At 37.6% G+C, this 17,593-nt stretch overlaps 1 protein-coding gene and 1 non-coding gene across 2 annotated transcripts in view; one reads left to right on the top strand and one right to left on the bottom strand.

Annotated features, from left to right (window-relative positions):
* The window catches only part of DKK2 (dickkopf WNT signaling pathway inhibitor 2), a 106,141-nt gene that overhangs the window by 38,352 nt on the left and 50,196 nt on the right, over nucleotides 1–17,593 (top strand). The gene's annotated exons all lie outside the window — the stretch shown is intronic.
* Nucleotides 15,651–15,766, bottom strand: LOC111821231 (U5 spliceosomal RNA). The gene has a single exon (XR_002824675.1). It is a non-coding gene; the product is annotated as a U5 spliceosomal RNA (small nuclear RNA).

Below are 17,593 nucleotides of genomic sequence, written 5' to 3'. Positions count from 1 at the left end.
TGAGCCATATATTTGTATCTATCATATGAGTGGTATTGTAATGAGTTTTAGTGATCATTTCTAAAAGCTTTCCAGACTCCTTCATAATCCTTCATTTTAATCCTTTTGAGCTATCACAAATAGGATATACAGCAGTTACTCTATAACGTACCTGAATAATTTGAAAACAATGTTATGGACAAGAAGTTTAGTTTATATCAAGGCAATATCTGATGTTGTTAGAGAAGAGGTTGAAGAGCTGCAAGAAAACCTACTTTTTGAATCATTATGATATATCAAACGTCTTCTTTATCCCACCTATTATACTTTCCAAGCAAAGTTTCTTCTTAGACATTAAAAAAATAGGCCCTTCTACCTCTATGCTATAAAGATATGGGGAGAATTAGTTCCTCAGTTTAGATTCTTTTTTTTTTTTTTTTACTAGAGTAAATATGCTTCCATTTCCAAGTTGATTTTGGAATAATCAACATTTATTTATTAAGATGAGATTTAGAGAAAAAAATGACTTGCACAATGCTTAATTCTCAATCCTTTAAAGACTTGTGAATTTAAAAAATAATGACTTGAAAGTTAACATGAATAAAATCAATTGATGAAATTTGATATATGTTAAGCTTGATGCTTGTTTATGTCCCTCTCCTGTTAAATTACAGCAATTCCGAGAAGGGTAATTTTCTTCATATATTTTCCAATTGTCCTCTCTCACACTGGGAAAAAATAAAAATAATATCCTAGATTACCTGAAAACAAAAGGCAACAAATAAATAAATAAAATAAAAAAGAAACACCCCCCGAAAGTAAATACTAATTTTTAAAAAATCAATTTATGTAATAAAATGGTCAAATAATAATCAGTCATAATAATAACCTTCAACCTACAATGACCCAGGCCTTGGGCTAGGCAGTTTAGGTAATTCAGCTGTGATACCATGGCAACCCTTGAAGACCGGTATATCATCAGGGAAGTAAAATAACTCGCCTAATAATACAAAAGCTAAGCCGCAGTGTCAAGAGTTTTCTGATCCCAAAGTTTGTATGCTTTACCAGTAAAAAAAAAAAAAAATCACTGCAGAATTGATTTTGACTCATGGCAACTCCGTGTGTGTCAAAACTGTGCTCCATAGGATTTTCAGTAGCTGATTATTTGGAAGCAAGTTGTCAGACTTTTCTTCTGTGGGTCTCTGGGTGGACTCAAAACTCCAAACTTTCAGTTAGCAGCCAAGTGCTGTTTGCACCACACAATTCCTTCTGTTTTCTTTTCTAAACAAACTGAAAGGGGATAACGCTAAGGAGTTAACTTTATGTTAACTTTTTTTATAAGTCAATGACCTATATTTTTGATGTGTCCATCATACCTCTGAAAATTTTTCACCTAGAAAAAACTTCCGGTTAGCAGCCAAGCGTTTAACCGTTGTGCTGCCAGGGCTCCTTTATTTTCTGACTAGAGGTGCTGAATTAAAGGCGATTGATTGTAAATTCCTTGCCGGTGTCTATTTCAGGAGGCTATTTTTATCATACAAAATCACATACTTATAATATGATCAATTTATGAGATAACAACACAAAATGACTTGGGATTTTATTGTTTCAATCAAATGTCACAAATGTAAGTTTTCTAAAGTGGTCCTCAGTAGAAGGTACTACTTTGTGTTTTCTGTAATTAGCACAAATAAACTGATTTCTCCTTCTGAACAGGACATAGGGCATTTTTTCTGAATATTTCTAGCTATTCAGATATGACTCATTTTAAGACAATTTGACAAGTTAATTAAACACACATTTGACGAGTATTCTTGTTATTTTATAGAACTACTACCATTACATGAGGATCCACTGAAGAGATCCTTTACCTTTAAAACTATTATTATTATTTTTAAATCACTATTATTTTTTAGGAGCCCTGTGGCTCAGTGGTTAAGGTACTCACCAGCTAATGGAAAGGTTGAGAGTTCGAATCCACCAGCCTCTCGTGAGAGAAAGATGTGGCAGTCTAATTCCATAAAAACTTACAGCCTTGGAAACCCTATGGGGCAGTTCTACTCTGTCCTATAGGGTCGCTATGAATGGGAATCCACTCAACGGCAGTGGGATTAGTTTTTCACTTGTTGTTGTTAGCTACCATTGAGTTGGCCCCAACTCATGGAGACCCCATACACAATGGAACACAATACTCTATGGTCTTGCACCATCCCCATGATCAGTTGTGAATCGGACAATGTTAGGTTGTGATCCATAGGTTTTTCATTGACCGATTTTCAGAAGCAGATTGCCAGGCCTTCCTTTCTAGTCTGTCTTAATCTGGATTCGACTGGAAGCTCCATTGAAACCTGTTCAGCATCATAGTAACACACAAGCCTTCACTGACAGATGGGTGGTGACTTCGCATGTGATGCATTGGCATGGAATTGAACCTGGACCTCTCTCACAGAAGGCAAGAACTGTAGCAGTGAACTACCAATGCCTCATACTTTTTGACTGTTGCTGTGTATCATCCAGTGGATTCTGACTCATAGCAACCCCGTAGGATAGAGTAGAACTGTTTCATAGGATTTCTAAGGCTATAATCTTTAGGGAAGCAGATTGCGACATCTTTCCCCCGTGTAGCGGATGTTCGGTTTGACCTGTCAACCTTTCAGTTAGCAGCTGAGCACTTAACCATTGTGCCACCAGGCTTCCTTTGTTTTTGGACTAGAGGTACTGAATTCAATGAGATTAATTGTAAATTCTCTGCTAGTGTCTATTTCAGAGATTGTTTTGGACGGGACATTGACTGGTTATCTTCATCGGAGTAAGGGAAGGGTTGTAAATGTAACTTCATGCCTTGAATAATCGAAGTGATTAAAAGTTTGATAGAGAAACGTGGATACACTTTATGTGTTCTTCTTCCAGAAGAAATTTAAACAAACTAACTTGTTTTGGGACTAGACTGAAAGCTACCATATTCTGAGACTGGAACCGAATGGACTGGAAGAACCGAGCACATTCAAAAGAGATTAGAAAAATATGATTCATTTATTTTGTGGAAGAACAAGATGTCTTGACAACTCAGAAGAAAGGGAAAAGGTTCCTTTGCTTGGCTATTTCAAGGTCTTTTTGCCGGTTTTTTAGCATTTTCCTGCCTCACCTACTTAAATGTTTACAAAATGGGTGTTTCATTTGCAGAATGAGCAAGGATCATCCTTGCTCCTGAAGAGTCCTGACAGCTTTAAGACTGTAATTCTAGAAACAGGAGCTTGATGTTAAGCATCTGCACATGTTCTCCATTATTTCCTCCAGAAGAATAGTTGGGTAAGATTACACACTAATGGAATCCCTTTTCACTAAATAGGTACATTTAGTCTGTTGTAATTCGGTAAATCATAAAAGGGAAAAAGAAAAAACTATTTAAAATGAGAAGAGCACATTAAAAAGTTTCTAAGTAACTAATTATATATACATGCATAATTAGAGACCTGAATATTTATTGCAATATACCTGAAATCGTAAACATTTTTTAAAACAACGTTCAGTATTTAAGTTACCAGGAACTTTATAATGGATGTTTTGGTTTGGGGAGTTGATATGTTCCTGCCTCCTTTCCCCATTAACTTTTTTTGGGTGCGATTGTAAGGAAGTATTTTATTTGATACTGTAAAGGAAGAGTTGAACTCTAACTGAGAAATACAGCTCTGGGGAGCCTGGTTATCTGACTGGCCCCAGATAGTCTTGCTAACACTCTAGGTGGTCTCATACATTTGGGGAGGAATTGGATCATTTGCATATTGACATTACATGGATAACTATGATCTGTATATTCCCACAAACACATATAGCACCAGGGTGGGGTAAGAAAAAACAAACAAATGAAAACCATTTCACAGGATCAACAAATAAAATAATTGAAATATGACAATATCTAGCAATAATTGAAGTTTTGATATGGAGAAATTATTTATTCATTCATTCACTCATTCTAATAATAAATATTTATTAAGAACCTACTACAGATCAGGTCCTGGGCTAGATGTGGAAGAACCCTTTGTTATTCTTTGTAACTGGAAGATAGAACTGAGACCAATGGGTGAACATTACAGAGATTCAAACCTGAGTTTTGCATAAGGTAGAAATTCCTAAAAATCAGAGCTTTTATAAAAACAAATGGGCTGTTTTGTGTTATAGAACACTCTAGAAGTGTTCTAAAGGCAACCATGTGCCAGTTTCCGGGGAATGCTTCATATATGATAGTGAAAGTCTCTAAGATTCCTCTCAACCCTGTAGTTTTTTAAAAAATCATATGTTATTTAATTTTTAAATTAGGTTCAGATGAAAATTAGGTTCTCCAAGTTAACTTTGGCTTGCTGCAACACGGCTAAAAGAGGTGTCAGAAACGTTTCAGAGAAGCAGGAAAAAAACTAGTAGGTGTATTCCTGTTACAACTGCCTTAGAAAGGAGAAAGCCAGTCTTGTGTGGCTGTTTTTCCCAGTGCTGCTAGTTTTTAGAATAGCAAAACTGGTTACCAAGGGAACTATGAAATCCTGTCTCTGTCCCACGACCCTGTAATTTTGTGCATGAGGTTAATCACCAGACATTGCCTTTTCTTTGATGCTTTGGAGGAGTGGAGGTGATTGTGGGCTTCAAGATCTGTCAACTTCAAAATCCATGTGATTTTATTGTGTTTAACTTAGAGCTCTGGACTCAAAAGGACTTCATTCAAAAACCTTTCTTGGTAGCATGCTAACCTTACAATCTGCTCTCTACAACAGGTGTTTAGTTATCTATCCTAAAATAGAATGCATGACTGAGCTAAACACTTGAGACAAGGAATCTCTAAGTTTATGCTTTTTACCTTAGAGTTGCAAATTCTGTGTCTTTCATAAATTCAATCATAAACTATTTTCTAAATCTGATCTACAAATCATTGTATGGGGAATCGTCTTTGCATCTGAGCACTTAATTTTTCTTTCTTTTTTTACTGGCGTAAAAAACAGATAACACATTTGTCAATTTAACATTTCTCACGTGTACAATTCAGTGAGACCAGTTATGTCAGTTATGTTATACAACCATCACCAATAACTGTTGCCAAATTTTCCATCACCGTAAGCTGAAATTCACAGCTTCCTATACTGTGATTTCTCTCTTTGCCCTACCTCCCACCTTCTGATCTCTATATGTTTGCCTATTCTAGGGATTTCATATTAGTGAGATTATACATTATTTGTCCTTTTGTGGTTGACTTATTTTGCTCAGCATATGTTTTCAAGGTTCATTCATGCTGTGGCATGTATCAAGACTTCATTTCTCCTTATGGAAGAGTGATATTCCATTGACTGTATCTGCCACATTTTGTTTATCCATTATTCTGTTGATGGACATTTGGGTTGTTTCCACCTTTTGGTTATTGTGAATAGTACCTCAATGAACCTTGGTGTCCATGTGTCTGTTTGGGTTGCTGCTTTTAAGTCTCTTGGGTGTATACCTAACAATGGAATTGCTGGGTCATATGATAGCTCTATGTTTAAATTTTTGAGGAAGCACCAAACTGTTTTGTATCTGGACACTTTTATAATCTAAGAGATTCTGTGACTCTGAAGATCCAGAGTGGCAAAAATACTGTTTCTATGCGTTCAATTCTATTCTCATTGCAAATGAGAAGCCTCTGAAGTAGTCTTTGTTTTTAATTCCCCAGAACTGTTTCTCCCCTTTAAAGTCTCTCAATATCACAGAATGAAGAGTTTGGGACAGATATACATATGGACGATTAGGTAAAATTATGGAAGTGAATTTTTTCTTTTTGGATGCCTCGTGGAGAAGTGGTATCCCATTCCTCAGTGAACTAATTTTGCACTTTAGAGAAATTTGCTTTCCCTCCAACATATCAAACAAGGATGACATAAACTCATATTACTGAATTTATTTTTTAAAAATTCCTGTAGCAAAAAGTGAATAAGCAAGAGCATATTCCATGACATCATCAGAACATCCATTGAGACTTTAATCTGAAAATGAAAAAGAATTAGTGACATAAATCAAATGGGACATTGGTGAAATTGCTAGAGATAAAGTTTTAATTTAAAAGTAATTCTTATACAAAGTAGTTTAAATGGAAAAAAAAAAAAAAAACCTTCCAGAGCTCTAATCAGCATATTTCCAACAATGTCTAACACTAAAAAGGAGTGAATGAAAAGGATTAATATAACTATCATACATTCTAATTCCTGGCTCATTAATTGTCTAAGAAGTGTCTTAGGATATGAGACTGGGAATATGATTAAATTCAAGAAACATAGAAAAGGAAACAAATTGTATTAGAGGAAATTAATGTTATAGCTAGCAGCTATATTATTATATACAAGGAATATTGTTAATAGTATCAATAGTATTAGCTAGAACCAATGAAACCAGATTTTTATAAAGAATGTACCAGTCTTCAGAAATGTTCTCTGCCAGAATGGCAGCACACTTTCCTAGAAAAATGAATGAGGAAATTAAGTCCTGCCTTTGCCCTAAAGTTGTTTGAGCAGGGTTAACTGCATGCGCTCCATGTGCTGGTCAAACAAGAGCCCTCGCAGTACTTCCTCTAATGTCAGATATACAGGACATTCCACTGAGGAGCAGCAGGACTTCAAAGGAGACCAGCTGGGGGCCAGATGGGGCAGCGGTAGCTCTGAAGGGGTTAATTTGGTAAGTCCCTTAGCATGGGCTTTTTATTCTTCCTGAGGTAGTCTCCTATGATTTACACAAAGAAAGCCAGAGTGTTGAAATCATAAAAAAAGAAAAAAGATCATTTGTTTCTACCTCTTGAACGTTTTTTTTTTTTTCCTGCTATAGCAGGTTCACTCCATACAATCCACCCGTCAAATTATTTAACTCAGAATTATTATAAACTTAAACCATGCATTTGTCCTGAGGATCATTTTGTGTATGTGGGTGTAGTTGTTCTAAAAGACTTCTTTTGGTAAGAAAGATGAATATGTCCATGTCCTGGGCCAAAATTATATGAGTAAAAAAAAAAAAAAAAAACTCAAGTTGAATGTGACCAAACCATCATTTGTTTCTTTGGCACTTTGGTCTTCAGAAATACCCAGCAATGAATGGCTATTGCGTTGCAAATTCTGAAAGCTTGGCTTTTGTTCTCCAGAGGTCTTGTGCAGATTGATAGCAACTCAGAGGTAAAGCTACAAGGGCCTCCTTGGTGAGAGGAAAGGATAGTTACGTGAACCTAACAGTTGAGAGGCTGCTAAATACAATGTGTGCCAATGAACCACAAAATACTCTTTAAGTTCTTCAAACCAAATTACTCCAACCGCTAGATAAGGTTACAATGCATGATATTATTATGCTGCAGGCTTTCTTTTCCCCCTCCAAGTTAATATCTTTGTTTTGATTTTGGCTGGGGAAGTTCCTTTGTTGGTCAGCCGCAACATTTCCATTAACTCACATAAGTTCCCCATCTCAAGACTCCTGACTGCCAGTTTTCTCCCTGCCCAAACAGGATAGATAACATTAGCAGTGTTGCGTAAAACATCTAAAATTAAAATTATTTTTCCCACACCCTCTGACCAATGAATTGTGAATAACTTTGGTACTATTCACAAAGGTCCTAATCAAACCAGTGAACTTGGGAAGACTGTTTAACTCAATCTTTATGCATTACATTAGAAATTGTTTTCAGGTTTTAAAAAAAAATACAGGCGCACCAGAGTTACTGCAGAGATTCCTTCTGGGTCTTGTGCAATCTAGTTTACCTGTTTTGGCTGCCCAGAACACGAGTCACGGAGAGCGCCTATGGCTTCCCATCAATTTTTAAAGCATGGAATTGCCCATTAGGCCTCAAAGGAGAACAGTGAATCAGCAATACAAGTTGTCAACTAAATATTTATTAGATGTGAAGCAAATTGGTCCTCATAAATACTGTGGCAAAGGTAGCCTACATGGGTAAAGTTAGCAAGTATTTCACAGTTTAAATATACTAGAAAAATGATTCTATTACTGAGATAATTGTTGTTAGTTGCCATTGAGTTGATTCAGACTCGTGGCGACCCTGTGTGTGCAGTGTAGAACTGCTTCATAGGGTTTTCAAGGCTGTGACCTTTCAGAAGCCAACCAGCAGGCTTGTCTTCCAAGGTGCCTCTGGGTGGGTTTGAACTGCCAACTTGTTGGCTAGTAATTGAATGCTTAACTGTTTGTGCCACCCAGTGACTCCTACTGGTATAATTGTTAGTGTTGTTGTCTGCCATTGAGTCGATTCCGACTCATAGTGTCCCTATAGGACAGACTAGAACTGCCCTGTAGGGTTTTCTAGCCTGTAATCTTTATGGGGTTGCTATGACTCGGAGATGACTTAATGGCAACGGGTTTGGTTTGGTTTTAATCTTTATGGGAGCAGATCATCAGGTCTTTTCTGATCTTCTCTCCCACAGAGCTCCTGGGTGGTTTTGACCCACCAACCTTTCAGTTAGCAGCTGAGTGCTTTAACCATTAGTAGCCTCCATTTACTGAGCTTTTTACTGTGTGCCAGGCATGGAGCTAAGTACTTCACATACATTATCTCTTGAATTCTTCACAACCCAGGAAGATAAATATTATTCAAATTTTATAGATTTACAGGCATAGCTCCATTAAACCATTTGCACAAGGATAGGTGGTCACAAATGGAGAAAACAAGATTTAGGCACTACTCCAAAAGCTGTGTTGTGAACCATTACCCCATGCTACTTAATTGAAGCCTGGTTAACCAAGCTTTGGGGAAAGTGGGAATGAACACATTTTTCTGTGCTTGAGCTGGTTTCTGATACAAAGGAACCCATAGGAAGGCCCATACTGGTTCTGCGCAGTATCCGTATGGGATCCTTATATCTCCACATTAAGATCCACATTAAGTCTACATGTAACTCTGTCTCTTCCTCAGAGGGCACAGGGACACCTGGGGGAGGTACCAGTTAGACACTGCATAGCAACAATAATAGAAACAAACCCAAAGGGTTTTCATCTCCTGCCAGGTACTGTTCTAAGTGCTGTCCATGTAATAACTCATTAAGTCTTGACAACAACCCTATAAGGTATGCTCTAACATTCTGGGGATGAGCTATGGTGTGGAAGTTTTTCTATTTAAACAAGTGTTTAAAATGCTACCTCCTACATTATCTTTTTAAAAATCCACATTTCACGTTTGTCTAGTAAAGGCTCTGAGAAGTTCTGCTGTAAAGAAACTTTGTTATAGTCAGTATATGTCAAATTTACTTTCATATATACCCTTATCTCCACTAACTCCTATTAATATCTCTCAGAGCACAGATTGAGGACTGCTGCTCCGGACCTTCAACAATAGCCTGAATCCACAAAAAAAAAAAAAAAAAAAAAAAAATACCCACAGGCAAACCCTTAACTGCCAGGAGGTGAGAGGAAGGGCAACAGGTGGTAAGGGTACAACTCTAGCAATTCTAGACACTGGGACTAGATGAGCAAAGCTCTATTCTAGGCGTCAGTAAGAAAGTTGTTTGCAAATGCAGAAACAAACCTAGGAAAAGCTGTGTTGTTTGGCACCTAACAACCCAAGCCTTTATCATTTATGCTATTTTCTAAATGCAATCCATTCATTAATAATACAGTGATGCCAGGACCCAGAGCAGGCTAGCACCATATACATATATATAAAACTTCTAATAAAAGCATAAATCTATTCAAGTAGAGATCATCTTGTTAGATTTACTTGTAAAAATTGTTGGTCTTTCATAGCCTGTTCATAAATCTCAGAACTCTGAAGAAAGGTTCAGCAAGTGACTTATATTCAATATCTGATCACCTTGCTGGCTCCATGCAATCGGTTTTAGCGCTTAATGCTAGGATGGAAAGAAAAAGAAGTGATGCAAAGGACGTCAAGGGACAACGGGGTATTATTGATTCAGTCATTTATTTCTTAAGAATTTATCAGGCCATCATAGTATTTAACAGTGCTCACACAAGGAATGAAAATGCCTTTATCCTTAGAGATCATGCTGCTTGGGTGGGGAGAGGATCCACGTGGCAGAATGAATCAAGGCATTAAATGTCACTGGAGTTCAGAGTATGAAGCTGGTGATGTAGGCAGAATGGTTATAAAGGTTTCAAAAAATTCAACTTGAACTTCAGCGATGAGTGGTATTTGAAAAAGACAGATGAGAAAAAGTGATATTCTGGTCTGGGTGTGTGTATGGGGTGTGTGTGTGTGACAGTGTGTGTGTGTGTGTGTGTATGTGTGTGTGTGTGTATGTGTATGATGGGAGCAGGGTATTGGATTGTTTTCTGGAGGTAGCAACAACTTGGTCTGGCTGAAGGGAGGTACTCATATCAAGCCTTTAGAAATAGAGACTAAATTCAAGTTGTGAAGTTCTTTGAAGGCCAGCCCAAAATTTTGGACTTTTTTTTTCAGTATTCAAGAGAGAGTCCTTGAAGGCTGTTGAGCAATACTAAAAAAACAGTCCATTGCTGTTGAGTCAATTCTGACTCACAGTGACCCTACAGGGCAGGGCAGAACTGCCCCACAGGGTTTCCAAGACTGTAAATCTTTATGACAGCAGACTGCCACGTCTTTTTCCTGTGGAGTAGCTAGTGGGCTCGAACTGCTGACCTTTTGGTTGTCAGCTGAGTACTTTGACCACTGTGCCATCAGGGTTCCTTCTTGAGCAATAGACTGGCATAGGCAATGTCTTCTAAGGAAGAATCACCTACTAGTATTATGCAGGTAATCTGGAAGGAAAGAAAGAAGGCAGAGGGCTACGCAGGGCATGCGGTCCAGCCTGCTGAAGATCTGGGTTAGGGCTGCAGTGAAATGGAACTAGAAGGAAGCATATGAAGGACTACTGGATATAAGGGTGACGAGAACTTCAGAAGAATGCAGGGTCACAAACCTGTGCGATTGCTAAAATGAAGGTGTCTCTGAAATAACTCTGAATCACAATTTTATCTATGTGGCAGGTCAGTTTGGTCAGTACTGAATAGTTACACTATTAATACAAATAAACTCATTGTTTCATGCCAAAAAGTAGCATTTCAAATATTGTAAGTTGTATTTACAAAGGAATTTTCTTAATCCAATGGGCGGGGCGGGGGGGCGGTGAAGGAAAGAAGTATGCTGTCTCATAATTTGTGAGGTTATGTCAACTGTTTTTTTCCAAGTAATGTCAATCACGCATATATATTGGAAAGGCATTCTTCCTTTGCACAGACTTTATACTCACATAACTATGGAAACTCAGCTGAGCATTAAGTAGATACAGATTTATCTGTGAGGAATAAGACTTAATTATTACTTATAATGCAGGGCAGTCTAGGATTTCCCTTCTTGGCAGATAGCACTACTTGCATAATGCTGATTAATCTATTTGAATCTAATCTGGAGGATGTTGTTAATATTTTGTAAGATCAAGGGGTACTTTCTCAACAAGAGTTTTGAGCACTATTTTGTGCCTAGACCATAAGGATACTCGGTACGAGATACAAGATTAAGCTAGAAGATGTGTTTTGAGTATCTTTACACTGTGTTAAACTTCAGACTTTATTCTCTAGGCACTGGGGAGATATCGATAGTTTTGAGCCGAGAAAGGTGTGATAAAATCTACTTCTTAGAATGGGTTACAGGGGAGGAATTTTGGAGGCAAAAAGATCACTTAGGAAGCCATGACAGTAGTCCAGGTAAGAGATGTTAAGTCCTAAAAGTGGTGCGGCACATGAAACACAGGTGAGAAACATTGCTGGGTACAAACCAAGGTTTAGATAAAGTAAAATAAATGAATTGGGTAGTTGAAGAATAAGTATTGTCCTCTGGTTTGTAGTGTTTACTAACTAATTGAGCAGTCTATAGACTAATCATAGACTAATCATGACATTTGGTGACATTCATGATATTTAATTTTTTACCTCTGTATCTTCATTTGGGTCTTCATTGCTGGCTCTTCCTTACCTCTTTGTAAAGTCTCCCTTTTCTATATGTAAATATTAAATAACAGGTAACTGTTAATAAACTAAAGTTCTTGGCTTGGCTTTTGACTCTGAATTATATGCCTATGGCTATGATTACAATCTCATATAACAAACCACTCTCTTAGGAATCTATTGATTGCATGTATGTGTGCCTATATGTATATATGTATATGTACATATATGCCTTCCCCAGTTCCCCATTCTTTTTAAATTCTTGATTTTTCTGTGAATGTAAATAAATGGCCCAAATTCAAAGGTGGTATTTCTAGAAGAACATTTTAAATTAGTATGTGGCTACCATTATTTGAAGGTTCTGCCCATATCACTGTAAATAGCCCCTGTATTACACTCTCTTCAAATACAAATATGCTATCACTTTCCTTATGGGACCCTAACTACTGATATTACCAAGGAGAAAAAAAAAAATCCCTATTCTCCATAATTTATTTTATTACTTATGGGCTAAATTACCACTTGATTTTTGGAGAGGAAAAAAATAGGCTTCTTTTGGAGGATATATTCAGTGGAGACTACTAACTAGATAATACTTGGCTTCTAATTATGTCTCCTAAACAATTATTAGGAATTTTACAGTGTGCTCCACTGGAATAATCTCAAAAATGTTTCCTGAATGGAAGGACATATTCATTTTGTTAAGTAGCTAATATATGCCAGACACTTATTGAGCATATTTTCCAATTTGACTGTCCGAGTAATCCTGAGAGATAAGAATGCTTTGAGATACTGTTGTTTTACAGACCAGGAAACTTGAGTCATGGAGGCATTACTTGCTCAAGGTCCCACAACTGGTAAACCTAGGGGACAGGATCAAGCCCAGGTTCATTTGACTTTATAATCCAGGATCCTTCCAGCACACCACACAATAAATATTTCTTACTCTGAGGCATCTTAAACAAAATTTAGGGGGGAAAGTTGTTGATTTTACTAGATATTGATTTTAAAACTTTTCTCACAATGTAGGTGGTCTCTGATACTTCTCCCTCCTACAGCCAACACTCTGACCACATTCTTTCATTTCTTCCTTGCCCCAGGGAGAACCACTTTGAAACAGACCTAGAAAAGACTGCAGCTCGTACATAGTACTTCAAAGAAGAGTTGCTTCTAGGGATGGCTTGTCAGGTCAGTTGAAGGACAGGAGAACCAGAAGTTGGGTGGAATAAATCAATCCAGTTTGAGTAGGCTGAATTCTGCTAAGCCTGGCCCCAACCCCAGTCTCACCCCACCCTACCCAAATCCCTCATCCCAGTGCTATGTGGACCACTAGACAATCTTGTTTCCGTGTTTATGACTCTGGTGAAGGCTCAAAGGCTCAGAGATATAAATTGTACCCAAGTTGCAAGCTGTATCAAGGTCCTTGACCTTCGGGTTGAAGACTTTACAGAGCTGCGTCCAATTCTTATTTTCAATTTATACATAACTGGATCCTTCTGTATTTACCTCTGACTTACAATGTAGTTCTTCATGGGAGTTTTAAAAAGATGTTTACACACGTGTTAGCACTTGTTGCACTGGACCTCATGTATCCTCCCTTGCTAAATGGGTGTGAAATAAAAATATTTTTAATGCAGGTAGGGACTGTACTTGAATCTGTGTTAATTCTGGAATTGTGCATAGCTGTGTGACATTAAACAGTAAAAGGAGAATGACAGGAACCTCCAGGATCACCGCAAAATGGGTCATGGTTTTGTTCTCCTTAGTGCAAGAAATCCTTTGGGTCAGTGGGCACTTAATAAACCCTGACTGACTGTCTAATTAAATGGAACAAAGCAAGGGCGCTTCCTCCTATAACCATTTTGTATTTTTGGTCTGAAATAATATTACTGTGCGACCACCTAGATATTTTCTCATCTGAACTCTTCTGAGACTGAAAACAGAGACAATGTTCCTTAAAGAGTAGAGCTTGGAAATCAGGCAGACCTGAGTTCAGCCATGATACCTGAGTGCTTAGTGATTGAGGGCAAGTTCCTTCAGCTCTCCACACCTTAATTTCCTCATCTGTAAGAAGGGGGTAATGTCACATCAGTTAAAGTTCTTCAGGTGCAAGCAGCAGATATCAACTCTTAAGCAACTTAGACTAAATATTTTAAAAAGGAATTTATTGTCAAGGCATGAGGTAGCTGAAAGAATTAAGGAAGGGTTGATCTGGGCCTCAGAAGGGGTATGAACCCCCAGAGCTCTAGAGATCTAGGGAGCAAGAACTATGGGTGTTCGTACAGGACAGGACAACTAGGATGAGTGAGCTCCAATCAACTTGTGTCCTGATGCCTCTCTACCCTAGCTTCAAATTTCCTGGAAAGAGTCTGAGTGGCCTAACTGGGGTTCTACATCTTCCCCTTGGCCAGGCGAGGGCAGGAGAAGACAGGGTACCCCAGCTTACACCCTCATCAAGCTAAAGCCAATGCTGGGAGGTCTACTTCCCAAATAAAACATGAGGTTAGTGCTACCAAGGAAAGGCAGACAGATACTGACAAACTAAAGAAACAGAAATGTTTTACAGACAGACTCCTGACTTACAGATACACACAGTGCCAGTGCATGTAAATAATCAATAAAGATAATTTTAAAAAATCATCATTAGAAAAAAAAATCATAATCCAGCTTATTCTTCTCTACTAAACATGATCATGTTCTCAAAAAGCATAATATATATGTTGTTATGTTCACGAAGATGTTATGTTATGTTAATATATATACATGTACATATATACCACCCACCCCCACGGCAGTTTCTGTTTAACAGGGCATTATAACAATATACTATCTAACTAGATGGAAATAAATGGAAAGCAAAATAAACAGTAATGATGTCCCAGATAGTTAGCATGCAATTATTTAATTTGAAGATCTGCCCTTGCTGTTTCAAACATAAGCCAACAATAAGTCCCATGCCATCTATTTTAGTTACAGAAACTCATAGCTGTACTTGGTCGTAGTTTTGGCTAATTGTGGGATAAAGGATTAAATTTCAGAGTTTGAATGAAATACACTCTTGTTGACATTTATGCATGACAGTCTGAGAACAATAGGAGAAGAGCTGACAGCCATGTAATATAAATTCCCCTAAAGAGAGAATAATGAAGAGTGTTTAAATCAAGGATTCTGATTCCTAATGATGGTACAGATGAGTTTGGAAGCCCAGGCTCTCCATGTTTAGAATATACCAGCTGCTTCCAGTTAGTGAGTCTATAGACTCTTCTGACCTGGGTTCATTGATGGGTGTGTGTGAATAAGTCACTTCAGTTATGTGTAAACAGAATATCGAGAAAGCTTCCCTGAACCATTAGTTTATAGAGGAATATATTCTGTGGTAAACTGCTATTTCACACTAAAATTGCAAATCTATATTGAAATTCTGTAACTTTGTAAAGAACATTAAAAAGGAATCTATTTAGCACATGGCCTGAAATTGGCTATGGATGATCTGACAACACCAGGAACTTAAACAGGAACTATTATGGATTGAACTGTGTCCCTCACCCCACAAAGTGTGTGCTGACATCCTAATTCCTGAACCTGTAAATATGACCGTCTTTGTAAATAGGGGCCCTTTTTGTTATGTTAATGAGGAAATACCAGAGTAGGGTGGATCCTAAACCTAATCACTTTTGAGTTATAAAAGGAGCTGATGAGGCACAGAGACACACACAAAGAGGAAGACAGATGACAGAGAGACACCACCCATTTGTGGTATTTCTGTTGTGGCAGCACTAGGTAACTCAGACGTAAGACTCAACATTATTCCTTCTCATGGGAATCTTCAGTAAAAGATGAAAGATCTATACCATATGATGAGGAATCAGAGTATCTTATAACTCACATGGTATCAGGAGGGACCAGTCCTTAGAGAAGGACATCACACTTGATAAAGTAGAGGATCGGTGAAAACGAAGACCCTCAACGAGATGCGATTGTGAGGATGGCACAGGACTGGGCAGTGTTTTGCTCTGTTGTACATAGGGTCACTCTGAGTAGGAACTGACTCAGTGGCACCTAACGACAACAACATAACTCACATCTTAAGTAAAAGAAAGTGCTCTGATGATGGTTATTTAATGTCAAGATACAGTGCCTGTCAAAACTTTTCAGGGAATTCTATAAACAAAATTCTAATTCTCATAAAATATGCATAAGAGGAAATTTTTAAATTTGCTGTTCTATACTTGTACTGTGTGCAGTGCACTGTGGGTATCCAAATGAATCTGAGTCATGGCACTTACTATTCTGGAAATATCTTGGTATTCACACAGTGCTTCTGGGCTACCATTAAGGGGAAATGTGGAGGAAGCTTGGCTGCCTGAGATCCAGATTATGTCCTTGTCAGATACTGAAGTTTAATCTGTATTGTTTATTTGTATGTCCAAGTGTGTGCGATTCCCTTCCTTCCTTCCCTCCCTCCTTCGCTCCCTCCTTCCTTCCCTCCTTTCTCCCTCCCTTGGGTCCTTCTTAGATTCATGAGCAGTTGTAATAAATAATATAGAGACATCTGGTGTACCCTTTACTCAGTTTCCCCCAATTGTAACATCTTCCAAAACTATAGTACAATATCACAACCAGGATATTGACATTGATAGACAAGATGCTGAACATTTCCATCACCTCAGGCATCTCTCATGCTGTCATCTATGGCTGAACTCACTGCTTTCCTGCCCTACCCTGCCCTTTACATGTGGCAATCACTAATGTTCCCTGTTTCTTTAATTCTGTCATTTCACGAATGTTACACAAATGGAATCAAACAGTATACAACCTTCTGCGATTGGCTTTTTTTTACTCATCACAATTCCCTGGAGATTCATACAGGTTGTTGCAGGTAACAATAATTTGTTCATTTTAGTTGCTGAGTAGTATTCTGTGGTATGGGTGCACCAATTTAACCATTCACCCATTGAACAATTGGAATTGTTTCAGGTTTTTGGCTATTAAGAAAAAAGCTTTTATAAACATTCGTATATAGGTTTTTATGTGAACACACATCTTCATTTCTCTGGGATAAATGACCAGGAGTACAATTGCTGGGTTATATGATAGTTACATTTTTAGTTATTTAAGAACCTGCCAAACTGTTTTTCCAGAGTGGCTGTACTGTTTCATCCACCCTCACCCCATTCTCCCCAACAATGTATGAGAGATACAGTTAGTTTCTTTGCATCCTCACCAGCACTTCGTGTTGTCACATTTTGATTTTAGCCATTCTGATAAGTGTGTACTGATATCTCATTGTGGTTTTTACTTGCATTTCCCTGCTGACTAATGATGCTGAACATCTTTTAAAGTGCTTTTTTGCTATCTCTGTATCTTCTTTGGTAAAATATCTCTTCATATCTTTTGTACATTTTCTAATTGGATTATTTGTCTTTTTACTATTGGATTTTGAGAGTTCTTTATATGTGCTAGATACTAGATCTTTGTCAGATATGTGCTTTTCAAATATAAGATTTTCATACTCTGTAGCCTGTATTTTCATCCTGTTAATTGATTCTTTGGCAGAGCAAAAGCTTTTAATTTTGAAGAAGACCAATTTATAATTTATTTTATTGTATGGAATCTTCCTTTGGTGCCACGTCTAAGAACTCTTTACCTAACACTAGATTCCAAAGTTTTCTTCTATGTTTTTTCTTTTTTTTTCTAAAAT

The sequence above is a fragment of the Trichechus manatus genome, unplaced genomic scaffold (genome assembly GCF_000243295.1).
Source record: "Trichechus manatus latirostris isolate Lorelei unplaced genomic scaffold, TriManLat1.0 scaffold00071, whole genome shotgun sequence".
Lineage (NCBI taxonomy): Eukaryota > Metazoa > Chordata > Mammalia > Sirenia > Trichechidae > Trichechus > Trichechus manatus.
This window is presented reverse-complemented; position numbering and strand designations above follow the sequence as displayed.